A 13,788-nucleotide genomic window follows, 5' to 3' on the forward strand; every position below is an offset into this window, starting at 1 on the left:
TAGTTCTTGCAGCTCGGATCCACGGGAAATGTTGAAACCCAAGGCAGCTGTAAAGAAAATCTTTATTAGCAATCAACTGAGCACAGTACAAGCAAACAGGCAGAATAAAGAACAGGGCTTACCTAAACTGATGGGTGAGGAAGCCCAGAACCTAAGATAGGTGATCATTCAGTGGACGGGCATATGAGCTGGTTTCCCCGATGACAGTAGGGAGAAGAACTGTAGGCTGGGTTAAAACCCAACTTGCCCTCCTGTAACTTGATGAAACAAAAGGACCAAAAATCCAAAGTACTTGATAACGTAATGAAGTGAAGAGACAAATGCCAAGTCCAATTCAGGGCAATCCAAGACATTCCAAAAGGCGTTCCGAGTTCGAGATGATCCAGCAAACAGAGCCAAAGGCGTGAGCAAAAGCAAATCCAAAAACAATCCAAGAGTCAAGAAGCCGTGAAAACACAAGGTATCCAAACGCTGTACAGAGTCCTCCAAAGAACAGCTGTGAAGCGCGGACGTGCGGAAGTTCAGCACTTAAATAGCGGAAGCTTCAGCGTCACCTGATCCACGACGCGTCACGTGACCCGCATACGCAACACATGAGCGTGGTCTCCATGATCGCGGACTTGACTTTCTGCGAGCAGCGTCCTGTAGCCGGCGTCTGCGAGCCCCCTCTTGCAGATGCCATGGCAGACGCCAATGAAGGAACGGAGAACCTCTGAGTCTGCATGTGTGGCCCTTGGGGTAAACCCGCTCACGTGACAACCTTCCACTGTGAGGGACATGGAATGGAAACCTGACTGGGGTAACTGGTGTATTGTGAGTGTTGCCTGTCCTATTGTCTGACCTAGATGTTTGCGAAAAAGGGACAAAATGAGAGGACAGCGTGACAGAGCCCCCCCCCAAAGGCCCACAACCCCATGGGCACAACGTATTGTCCCTATGGAAACTGGACACCAAACGAGGGGCATGTACATCACCCGCAGGAATCCATGAGCGCCCCTCCGGGCCATAACCCTTCCAATCCACTAGGTACTGCAAACCCCCTTTGAAAAAACGAGAACCCAGAATAGCGGACACTTCAAAAACATCCGGGGAGGAAGGGGAAACTGGAGCTCCAGGGGAACAAAGACGTTTAGGACCAGGGCAAGGTTTGAGAAGAGAGACATGAAAGACAGGGTGAAGCAGCCATGAAACCGGGACTTGAAGGCGATAGGCCACGGGGTTGATAACTCGGGAGACCACAAAAGGACCAACGAAGCAGGGCAACAACTTGCAGCAACCCTGTAGATGCAGATGACGAGAAGAAAGCCAAACTCTATCCCCCACAGCAAACGAAGGGGCCACAGAATGCCTCTGTTCCGCGGCAGCCTTCATGGAATCCTGGGCTTCTTTGAGGTGCAGCAAGGTCCGCGCGTGGACAGCCGTGATGTCTCTGATGCAAGAAGAGGCAACCGGATTACCAGAAAGCGAAAAATCCGGGATGGGCAGGATTTTAGGGTGCTGACCATACAAGACATAGGGCCTCATTATGACCCAGGCGGTAAGTTACCGCCTGGGCCGTGACTTTACCACCATGGCGTAAACTATGTTTACGCCATGGTGGTTGGCGGACTTACCGCCCCATTCCGACCTTGGCGGGGCGGTAAGTCCCCAATCCCCATTTACCCTTCCCCATTCCCATTTTTGCCCCATAGGGCATAATGGGAGTGGGGAAGGCGTTAATTACGCCACCGTAAATTACGGTGGCGTAATTAACTCCATGGTCCCTTAGCGCCATGGATTTTAACACCTGCTAAAAGCAGGTGTTAAGTCCGCCATGGCGCTAAGGGACCTCGTACTCAGGCGGTAAGGGTCGGCGCTGTTTACGCCGCCGTAAAACCCTTACCGCCTGGGTCGTAATGAGGCCCATAGAAGGGAGAGAAACCAGTGGAAGAGTGCACTGCGTTGTTATGGGCGAATTCAGCCATATGCAAGATGCTAAACCAGGATTGTTGATGCTGGAGAATCAGGCAACGCAGATACTGCTCCATGGTTTGATTAACCCTCTCGGTGTGTCCATCCGTCTCCGGATGGTAGGCCGAAGAGTAACGTGAATCGATCCCCACTAATCTAGTCAAGGCGCGCCAGAAACGAGAAGTGAACTGAGGACCTCTGTCGGATACCAACACTGATGGTAAACCAAAAAGGCATACGATGGACTTGAAAAACAATCCTGCCAGAACAGGAGCAGAGGGAATGCCCGAGCATGGAATAAATCGTGCCATTTTGGTGAACGAGTCTACCACAACCCAGATGGAATCAAAACCTTGAACCCGGGGAAGGTCCGTTACGAAATCCATCATCACGGTATGCCAGGGCCTCGGGGTATGGGAAGAGGCTGCAGGAGACCCAACGGTCGTCCTTTCCTATGTTTGGATTGGGCACAAACAGAGCAAGTGTTAACATAGCATTCCACATCTCTTCTCATGGAAGGCCAGCAACACCAACGTTGTAGAAGCGAAAGTGTTCTTCGCTACCCAGGATGTGCATGAACAGGGAGATCATGGGACCATTCAAGAGCCAGATTGCGAATATCAGTGGTGGGTAGAAACAACTTGCTCTGAAAGAAAGGCAGACCGTCTTGTAATATCAAATCCCAATCTGAAAGCAAGGATGGGTGAGAGGAAACCCACTTACGGAGCATATCCAGCAGAGTCAGAGAAGGAGTACAGAGACATATCACATGTTTCTTATCTAGCAGGGACTCAGGATAGACTGGCAATGAAACCCCCCCAGGAGAGCGAGACAAAGCATCAGCCTTAACATGAACGGTACCAGTACGATGCATGATCTGGAAATCGTAAGCGGCAAAAAACAGATGCCACCTAACATGTCTGCTATTCGAGCATTTCAGAGAAGCTAAATCGCGTAGATTCTGATGATCCGAGAAGACTGTCACCCGATGTTTTGCACCCAGGAGATGGTGACGCCATACTTGGAAAGCCTCTTTGACAGCCAGAAGTTCTTTTTCGGTCACTGTATGGTGACATTCTGTGGGTGTAAACTTCCGGAAATGAAAGGCGACTGGATGCAAGCGTCCAGTAGAGACACATTCTTGAGACAGTATTGCCCCTAAGGCGAACAAGGACGCGTCCGCCTCAACTATAAAAGGGAGATCACTGTCAGGGTGTTGGAGGACAGGAGCAGTGGTAAATGCAGCTTTTAGGGTATCAAATGCAAGTTGTTGATCGTTGGACCAATTAAATAATTAAATGGAACTAGAGGACTGGTAAAAAGAGTAAGAGGTGCTGCTATGGAAGAAAATCCAGAAATGAATCTTCTATAGTAGTTAGCAAAACCAAAAAAAGACTGTAATGCTTTAAGGTTGGTGGGAGTCGGCCACTCCAAAACCGCTTTGACTTTGGCATGATTCATAGTGTCACCATCAGGAGTGATGTGAAACCCTAAAAATGAAATGTTATCAGTGTGGAATTGACATTTTTCGGGTTTCGCAGAAAGGGAGAACATGCGTAAGAGTTTTAGTACCTTCCTTACGTGTCTGATGTGTTCCTCTTGAGAACGTGAAAAAATGAGAATGTCATCCAGGTAGACCACCATAAATACATCCAGAATATCACTAAATATTTAATTCATGAAGCGCTGGAATGTATCAGGCGCATTGCAAAGGCCGAAAGGCATGACCAAATATTCATATAATCCATAACGAGTGCAAAAGGCCGTTTTCCACTCATCACCCTTTCTCACACGTACTAGATTATACGCACCTCTGAGATCCAACTTAGTGTATACTGAAGCATGCGTGAGGCGATCCAATAGGGGCGTGATGAGAGGAATAGGATACCTGTCCTTTTTAGTGATGGCATTTAGACGTCGGTAGTCAACACATGGGCGAAGGTCTCCCTCCTTCTTTGGGACAAAGAAGATAGGGCTGGCTGCTGGGGATGAAGATGGACGTATGTGACCCTTACATAGGGACTCTTGAATGTAAGTTTTCAAGGCTTGTTCCTCAGTGGGAGAAAGCGGATATATACGACCCTTTGGGACTACAGAATCTGGTAGTAATTCAATAGGGCAATCGTACAACCTATTAGGTGGAAGGATTTCTGATGATCCCTTATCAAAGACATCCAGGTAGTCTCAATAAGGCTCTGGAATTGCCTCAGCTACAAGACCAACAATGTGCGTGTCTGCCAAGGTAACGGGAGAAGGTTCCAAAGTGAGTTGTGAAACAGTACTGAGAAGTTGGGCTGGAGTGCTCTCAGTAGAAGGTGTAGTAAGGCAAAACTCCTGGCAAACTTCTGACTCAAAGAACACAGAACCAGTCTTCCAATTGATCAAAGGGTTATGCAGACGCAACCAAGGGATGCCTAAAATAAGGCCATATTGAGGCATGGAGATCAGGTCAAAGCTAATGGTTTCTTTGTGGTTAGTTTGTATGACCAAAGTAAGAGGTGCTGTCTGTTGTTTAACTGGGCCAGAGACTAACAAACTCCCATCTATGGTCTGTATGGGTTCTGGTCGGGTCTTGGCGATAAGAGGGAGATTAAGTGTGTGGGCAATATTGATATCGATATAATTGCCAGTGGCACCAGAATCGATGATGACGGTTACTGAAAGTGAGACCTCAGTACTGGGTTGTAATAATGCATGTACCATCACGGGTCTGATGGTGCCAAACGCAGGTACCTGGTCCGGGGAGTGACTTATAGCGCTCGAACCCACCCCCGTGTCTATGGTCGAGCTTCTTGAAAACCCTGAGCTTTAGCATTTGGGCGACGTGGACATTCTTTCACAAAGTGACCAATCAACCCACAATAATAGCAAGCATTGTCCACCCTCCTGCGCTCCCTTTCCGTGGAAGTTAAAGGACTACGTAGACCTCCCACTTGCATAGGTTCAGAAACAGACTCAGAATGAGAGGAACCTGTAGAAGGGATAGAACCAGAAAACCCAGCTTCAGCTTTCCGTTCTGAGCGCCTGGCATCAACCTGGAGAGCCAGATCTACTAAATCGGGGAACGTTGTGGGCAAGGAAGGAACTACTGATAATGTGTCCTTCATAGCGTTGTTCAGACCCTTGTAGAATACCACAGCCCTCTTGCTCTCAGGCCATGAAGTCTCGGCTGACAGTGGGTTGAATTTTGTAATATATTCAATGAGTGTTCGCCTGCCTTGATGTAATTCTAATAGTTCTAGATCACTGGACTGAGCTTTGTGGCGGGTGTCAAAGACACTGGACATTTCTGTGACCAGGAGGTCAAAATCGTATAATGCTGGGTTATTATTCTCAAGAAGTGGGTTGGCCCAGGCAGTGGCTGTTCCAGATAAATGTGATAACAGAAAGGCGGCCTTAGAAGTAGGATCGGGGAAGGAGGTAGGTCGACACAGGAAGTGTAACTTGCACTGATTTATAAATATGCAGTACTTGGTGGGTTCCTCCTGGAATCTTTCAGGTGCAGCCAATGGGAAGGAGTGGGTAGAATCACGGGAGCAGGAGTGGCTGGGCTTCGGGCCTGGGGAACTGGGGCAGGTGATGCCGCGTCCCCGAACTCTGCATCTGCAGGTAATGGGTTGCGGGTACACTGAATAGCATCTAAATGTTGGTGAAGGGCTGTGGTGGCTGCAGCCATGTCCGCTCTTAGTACTGTGATCGCTTGAATAATAGCAGCCATGGGGTCATACGCGGCAACCTGCATACTCTGCACGACAAAGAATGGCTTCACAGTCTGTCAGGTTGCTTGATTGTCGTGAAGAGTATTGAAACCTCCGTCCCCAAGTACCACAGAGAGAGAATACAAGATTTCTCCCTATGCAATCATTGAGGCCACAGGTGGGTTGTTCTTGCAGCTCGGATCCACGGGAAATGTTGAAACCCAAGGCAGCTGTAAAGAAAATCTTTATTAGCAATCAACTGAGCACAGTACAAGCAAACAGGCAGAATAAAGAACAGGACTTACCTAAACTGATGGGTGAGGACGCCCAGAACCTAAGATAGGTGATAATTCCGTGGAGGGGCACATGAGCTGGTTTCCCCGATGACAGTAGGGAGAAGAACTGTAGGCTGGGTTAAAACCCAACTTGCCCTCCTGTAACTTGATGAAACAAAAGGACCAAAAATCCAAAGTACTTGATAACGTAATGCAGTGAAGAGACAAATGCCAAGTCGAATTCAGGGTAATCCAAGACAGTCCAAAAGGCGTTCCGAGTTCGAGATGATCCAGCAAACAGAGCCAAAGACGTGAGCAAAAGCAAATCCAAATACAATCCAAGAGTCAAGAAGCCGTGAAAACACAAGGTATCCAAACGCTGTACAGAGTCCTCCAAAGAACAGCTGTGTAGCGCGGACGTGCGGAAGTTCAGCACTTAAATAGCGGAAGCTTCAGCATCACCTGATACGCGACGCGTCACGTGACCCGCAGACGCGACACGTGAGCGTGGGCTCCATGATCGCGGACTTGACTTTCTGCGAGCAGCGTCCTGTAGCCGGCGTCTGCGAGCTCCCTCTTGCAGACGCCATGGCAGACGCCAATGAAGGAACGGAGAACCCCTGAGTCTGCATGTGTGGCCCTTGGGGTAAACCTGCTCACGTGACAACCTTCCACTGTAAGGGACATGGAATGGAAACCTGACTGGGGTAACTGGTGTATTGTGAGTGTTGCCTGTCCTATTGTCTGACCTAAATGTTTGCGAAAAAGGGACAGAATGAGAGGACAGCGTGACATAGGGCTACATTGCTGCAGATAGGGCTACATTGCTGCAGATAGGGCTGCATTGCTGCAGCGAGACTCAGAAGCAATATTACCATATCTAATGGGAAGAGAAACAAGAGCTCTATGGGAACTGCTAAATAACCAGGGCAAAGAGGAAAGTACCGCTTTGCCCAACATGGTGTTGGAGAACAATTGGTTTTCTCATTAGGAGAAAGTGTTTGCCAAAGGGGGGTGTGTTTGCTATAGACCTCCAAAGGGGGAGGGGTTGGGATGGTCCATTCCATTTGATAAGGTTGATCTGATGATGTTAATCAACAAAGCATGTAGATGGAGATCTCCGGGACCGGATGGCATCACAAACACGATGCTCAAAGAAGCTCCTGAGGAATGGTCAGCTTTCATGTCCAAACTCTTCAAACAATTTATGAAGACCGAGACAATTCCCAAATCTTGGCAGTCAGCTGTAATTATCCCAATCCATAAAGGAGGCGATAGGGCAGATCCTGAAAACTATCAACCGATCGCACTTCTAGACGTTTTGAGAACATTTTTTGGGAGAGTACTGCTAAGTCATCTGCAGAAATGGATTGTTGCTTCCAGAAGATACGGCCCTAGACAGACAGGTTTCACGAAGGGGGTGGGAACTGATATAAACCAGTTTTTACTAAATGTCCTTAAGGCAAGAGCTATTGAAAAAGGGACGCAAATCTACATAGCCTTTATAGACCTTAAAAAGGCTTTTGATAGTGTAAATAGACAACTGCTATGGAGAAAAATAAAAATGGAGTGTTGGACTTGCCCAGCGCACTTGTGATCCGCAATTAGATCTTTATACACAGCCACCAACGTTAAAATCCGGTTCAGTCGCAGGGTCTTCTGTCAGGACCCATCTACACAAAGAGAGGGTTAAAACAGGCCCAAATCTTTTCAACCTATTTATGTCGGAGCTACCGACAACACGAGATGGAGTGAATGCATTCCCCCCTAAGATGGGGAACCACAGTATCGGTAGGTTGCTATTTGCGGACAACATCGTCCTTTTGGACCAAACCCTGATAGGACTCCAACGGAGTTTGAATGCGTAGCTGGCATTCATGGGGGCAAATGGTCTGCAAAACAATAATGAAAAGTAGAAGTAGGAAAGGGAATCCTAGACACAAATGACACATGGAAAAAACCTCATTCATGTAACGGAAACACAGTCCGTGGTCTATCTTGGGACCCATGTTAATAACAGGAGGGACGATGGCCCAAGGTTTCTGGCGCAAAAAAAAAATCTACTATGTTGACTTCTCACACGATTATGCTTCATAGGAGAGTTGGAATATACTAATTAGAGCCGGTAGTTACCTTCTATGAAGCCAAAGTGACTCCGGCTATGATTTTTGGAATGGTGGGCTTTCTCTGCACCACTTATAAGGGGTGGGCCTTGTTAGTAGTGGTGTTCTGGAGGAATTCTAAAACTCCCAAATTCAATAGTGACTTCAGTGATCAGATATGAGTTGGGCCTAATTACACAGCCTGTGGTAGCGGCCCAGTAGTTATGGTTACGTTGCTCAACTCATAGAAGGAGCACTTTTTGGGCGGCTTATAACTTTGCTCCCCCTGGACGAATCTTTACCAAACTTTGCAAAAAAAAGTATATGGCCCGCTCTGAATAGTTTTGGTGAGTTTGGTGAAGTTTAGTCAAGGGGGAGGGCAGAGTTATAGGGGGGAACCAACATTCTTTATTTTCCACAGACATAATGGAAAAAAATTATTCTCACACCTACAGCCTAAACCGCTGGTCAGATTTTTACCAAATTTGAAGCAGGAACGGCGGCTTGGTCCCAAAAGTGTGCGTTTGTGAATTTGGTGTAAATCCACCCAGTAGTTTTTTTTTTAAAATGGACTAAAAGCAGGTCAAATAAAAATGTGTGATATCTGAGTTCGGTCAGCAGACCCTCTTCCCTGTTCGGTCCGCGGACGGGCATCCGATTGGCATAGAGGGCATTGTGATGTCAGCGGACATCGGAAGCGGCCACTCATTGGATGGAGAAAAGCGTGAAGTGTGTCAGATTTTTGGAAACACCCGCCATGTTGGAGTCGTGGACAGCTACCGGTGTTCGTGGACATTGTGGTAAAAACATTTTTAAAAAACACAACATTGCACTTGTCAAATTTATCAAACAATCTCTGAGGAGGTGAAGGGTGATGAGGATGGTGGTATAGCCGTAAAAGGACAACAAACAGGTGTTTTTCATCCGCGAACAGTCTGGATTTCGGGGGCATTACTGTGATGTTAGCACACATTTCAGATGTTCAGGGACATCTATGCTTATTTCGACATTACAGGGTTGGTGAGAAGCAGATTTTGGATGTCTTATAACTTTGCGCCAATCAATGAAACTGCATGAAATTTTGAAATTTTAGTCTAGACCTGATTGTGAATGGGTTTGCAAACATTGGTGGGATTCTGTAAAGAGGGGGCAAAATTAGAGGGATGGACCCAAAATATTGTAAAGGCTTATAAATGTGGTGCCATTTGACGATTCTAAACACAAGTTTGCAAAAACATTTTAGATTTAGATATAAATGTTTTCGAAAAGTTTGGTGTGATTTGGTCAAGAGGGGGCGAAATTAGAGGGGTGGTCTCAACATTTTTAAATGGTTTATAACTTTGTTTCCGTTTTAGCGAATATGGACAAAAGTTTCCAGAGAGATTATAGACCCAACCTTGAATGTTTGTGTAAAGTCTGAATGGATTTTGTCAAGTTGGGCGTTAAGTTATATGACTATTGTATGTACATACATATTGACACTTTTGAAAAGATTAAACATGGGCGGATTTCCAGCAAACTCGTGAGGAGCATTGGCAAGAACATTAAAGCATGGTTGTGCAAATGGGCCTGTGTTTTATTTTTTGACAAGTGTCCTAATGTAGGTACAAAACATAGTGATATACTTTTGTGACTGAGGTATAAACTGTGGTCATGGGCAGTGACCAGATTGTCCGGGTCATTGCATGGGTTCATGACTCGGATAATCTGGCTACTGGCCATGACCACACAAGGGACAACAAATGGGGTTAAAGTGGCAATGTCCACCTGGGACAGGCCATGTGGTAAAGTTATTCAAAAGTGGGATAGGTTTGAAAAGGAAAAGAAAATGTGCTTGTGGTAATATGGTCATAGGGTTCTCTCTTCACCTTCAGCAGGCTGCCATGGAAAGTGAAGAGGGGCTCTGTATGGAGCCGCACCTACCCTTTGCATGGTCGCCATCTTGGAAAAGGATTTCCTTCCTACGGTGAGACGCCGGAGGTGTCCCGGTGTAGGTTGAAAAAATCCTTGATTTTCTTTAGCACATAGGGTTACCGCTTTTGGAAGGCCAAGTGGAACCAGGTTGGCTCTATGATATTCCCTTAGAAAATGGCCATGCACTTCCGTTCTAAAACATTTTTTCTTGAGGTTCAGTAAATCATCGCCTGTTGCTGTGGAGGCTAAATGTTGTTAAGCGCCTTCCATGTTGAACAGCATGGTGCCTTGGATTATCTTGTGGATTTGTTTATCCGAGAAACTCATAGTTTGATCCATATTAGTGATGGAGTGAAGGGGAGAGGGGCTGCCACTAAATAGGGTCAGTGAAGTGTCTGGAAAATTATTGGTGAAAACCACGTGGGTCCTAAGTGGGAAACACATGTTTAAAACTAAAGAGTAATGAGTTAAAGTCCCTATTATAGCCAGAGCTATATCTAAAGCAAAGGTCACAGGATGGATGGTCCAAAACGGAACACAGGACTATGGGCTATCAATAGATTGACACTAGGGGGGCCGGGGGCGCGTCCTGCCTTTAGTAGTTAATAGTTACAGTCATTTAAATGCAAGTAGATTCAACTGTGTGAAGTACCTCAACGGCAAACATTACTTTTAGCCATGTTGTGGATATACGTGTACATTTCAAACCTTCACTCAACTTAAATGGTGTTCATCAGCTTTTTGAATTGCTGTACCTTTTATTATTTTGAGTATTCTATGAAAGACAGTTTATATATACAACATATCAACCATTGTTCTCTTGCACGGGGGTAGCGTAGCTATTGTCCTCTGCACGGGTATATAGTCCAAAATGGTATAAAAAGGAGGTGGACAACAAAAATTGAAAATTCAGAAGGGTGATTCCAGACTGTACATGACTTAATACACAAACATACGTTCATGCAAAACAGTATATCAAATACCATGTGCAGGAAATCCACAGACATACAGAATGTTCTAGTACATGTTGGTGTCCAATAAATACATTTCAATTGTATACAATGTTATCTTGCCAGAGAAGTATGTATGCTGTTGCTTTATCTGCATGGGAGACCATTTGGGTAAATCTACCAAAGCCAGGGTAAAGGGTGACCTTGTAGTAGGTTGACGTCAGGAAAATGAATCACAATTCAAAGTTCAGAAGGTGGAACACGGGGGTACCAATGGTGCAGGATTCCACAGACGTTTCGGCTTTGAGTAAATAACAGCCTTCTTCTGGAGCCAAGGCGAGGTCTCCCCTAAACAAAGGACATATGAAGAGGGAGGTAAATTAGAAAGAATACTTTAAAGTGCGCTGCAAAGTGCAGTTAATAGATAAATATACAAAAGAGTGTATACCCAGAGATAACAAATGAGGTTGTGTCTGGTTGTCACAGTTCCAGTTCTACGATGACCTTAAAAATGGCTGCACCCCGGGAGGGTGCCTTCTGGCTGAAAGGGCTGAAGTCAGAAGCATTAAATCATTTGGAGCTTACGTGGGTCCTTCCACAGGCACTCACAAGGAGTGGCACTGGGGATGGAAGAAAGCCGTGTATATGTGTTAGAAGCTGGGGTGTACAAAGTGGTACAATAATGTAGTGAACATGTATTGAGAGGGAGAGGTCCCAAGAGGTTACCTTGTGGCCATGTGTGTCAATGTATTTCTGTGGCAGCAGTCCACTGGTGTCCAGGCTGATAGACACGAATGCCCAGTAACCGACAAGAAGTGGGTCCCTGGAACAATAGAAAGACAAGGAATTCCCAAATATGAAGGGGCAGACGGAGGACAATGAGCGAGGAGGGCTGGATCCTCAATTAGCCTGAGCGAGGACTTACCGTGTGCAAGAAAGGGAAGCACGGAGAGCAGTGAGGCGAGTGTCCTGTTGCGACGGCTGCCGCAAGTGGAGCTGTATCTTGTCTGAGACCTGTGCATGTGTAACGGAAAAGAGTGTAATCCCAAGGCGCATGCGCATTAATTAACCGCGTCCCGTAGTCAGGGGAACCAGTCGATGCGAACAAGGGGTGGCAACCATGGAAAAAACCAAATGCATTAAAATCATATCGGATGTCAGATCGGAATGAGGCAAATGTAGAAATACCTCGGGGCAGTATTACACAAACGCTGCCAAGCATTTGTGTGTATCTCTATGTACATGGATGGCCGTAATCCACAAAAAAATGAAACACCAAAATGGCATGCAAAGAGGGCCGTGCGTGAGCGGGCAATGGGTCCTAGGGAGCACCTCAGAGGAAGCAATGAAGGGGTGCCTGTATGGACATGGGTCCAAAGCTGCCTAGAAAGAGTGGGGAGGCCGGGTGGAAAGGCCTGGTGTGGTGACGTGGCATGTGTGCGAGATCATGGAAACCCGGGCAAGCCCTGCAGTGAATGGAAGTGCCTATGTGGAAAATGGCATAGGGCTCTAAACTCAAGTGTAGGGGCCAGTAGGTTCTGCCTCATTGAGTCCTGTGGATATCGATTTAAGTTTGAATATCCACCAGGATTCTTTGACGTTCAATGAGTTGGTGACATAACTGGTATTGATCACTTTTTCCACCACCCCCCATACAAAATGGTCAGGTCCATGTTGGAATTCGAGAAAATGGGAAACCAGGGGTGCTGTGTGAGTTTTGCACTGGATTCTTGATCTGTGCTTGTCAATTCTTTTATGATTAGGTCTGGATGTCTGGCCCAGGTACCGGAGGCCGCAGAGACATTCAATGATGTAAATGACATTGAACGATTTGCAATTGGAGAAATTACGCAATTGCCACTCCTTATTCCCTATAGTGAATGAGTTCATTTTTCTAGTCAATGTGCATGCAATTCAATTGCCGCATGGATAATGTCCACGGATTCCTCTTAAATTCCACATTGAAGATCTGATGTTGCTTTTGCTCATTCTGGAATGGGTAAGTATGTGTTTAGATTTTTGGATCTCTTCAATGCCATTCTAGGTATCTGCTCATTGGGTAAACTTAGTTGCACCACAGGCCAGAATTTTATAATCATTCCTTTAAGTTTTGTGGTGTTGGGCCCAAATGTTGTCACGCATGCCATGATGTCTTCTTTAGAGGTATTCTGTGTTTTAGGTGCGAATAAAGATTCTCTGGGAGTGAATCTAGCCCTCTTTTGTGTGTTTATTAACAATTTCTTCACGTAGCCTCTTGTGGTCAATTTGTTTTGTAATGTTGAAGCATGAGTTTTGAATTAGCCGATTTCATTGCAGTTCCTGCACACTCTTAAGAATTGGCCATATAGTAGATTATCCCGCAGATTTTTGGGGTGATGGCTTTTGTAATGTAAGATGGTGTTCCGGTCTGTTTCTTTTTTGAACATGGTGCACTCCAATTTGTTATTTTTTGGTCTAATGGTGAGATCAAAAAAGTAAATTTCCATGTTGCTGTTGTTCATGGTGAACTTGATCTCTTCTGTGCGAAGATTGATCCAATCAAAGAAGTCTAGCAGGGTGTTGTTTTCTCCTATCCAAATGAAAATAATATTGTCTAGATAATGATGCCATAGTAGAATGTTGTCCATAAATGGGTTGGAGATGTTTAATACATAGTTGTATTCATTTTCAGCCATGAAGATTATGGCCATGCTGGGGGCGAACCCGGCCCCATTGCTGTGCCACTGATTTGTAGGTAATAGGTTTCGTCAAATACAAATAAATTGTTGCTGAGTGCCAACTCCAAGAGTGCCACTATGAAATTGGTGGGCACCCTATATTGGCTCAAATGGTGTGTAAGATGATATCTGATACATTCAATGGCTGAGTCTTGTGGAATGCTAGTATATAGACAGTTAAT

This window comes from Ambystoma mexicanum, chromosome 6q, assembly GCF_040938575.1.
Source record: "Ambystoma mexicanum isolate Mex_15411 chromosome 6q, UKY_AmexF1_1, whole genome shotgun sequence".
Taxonomy (NCBI): domain Eukaryota; kingdom Metazoa; phylum Chordata; class Amphibia; order Caudata; family Ambystomatidae; genus Ambystoma; species Ambystoma mexicanum.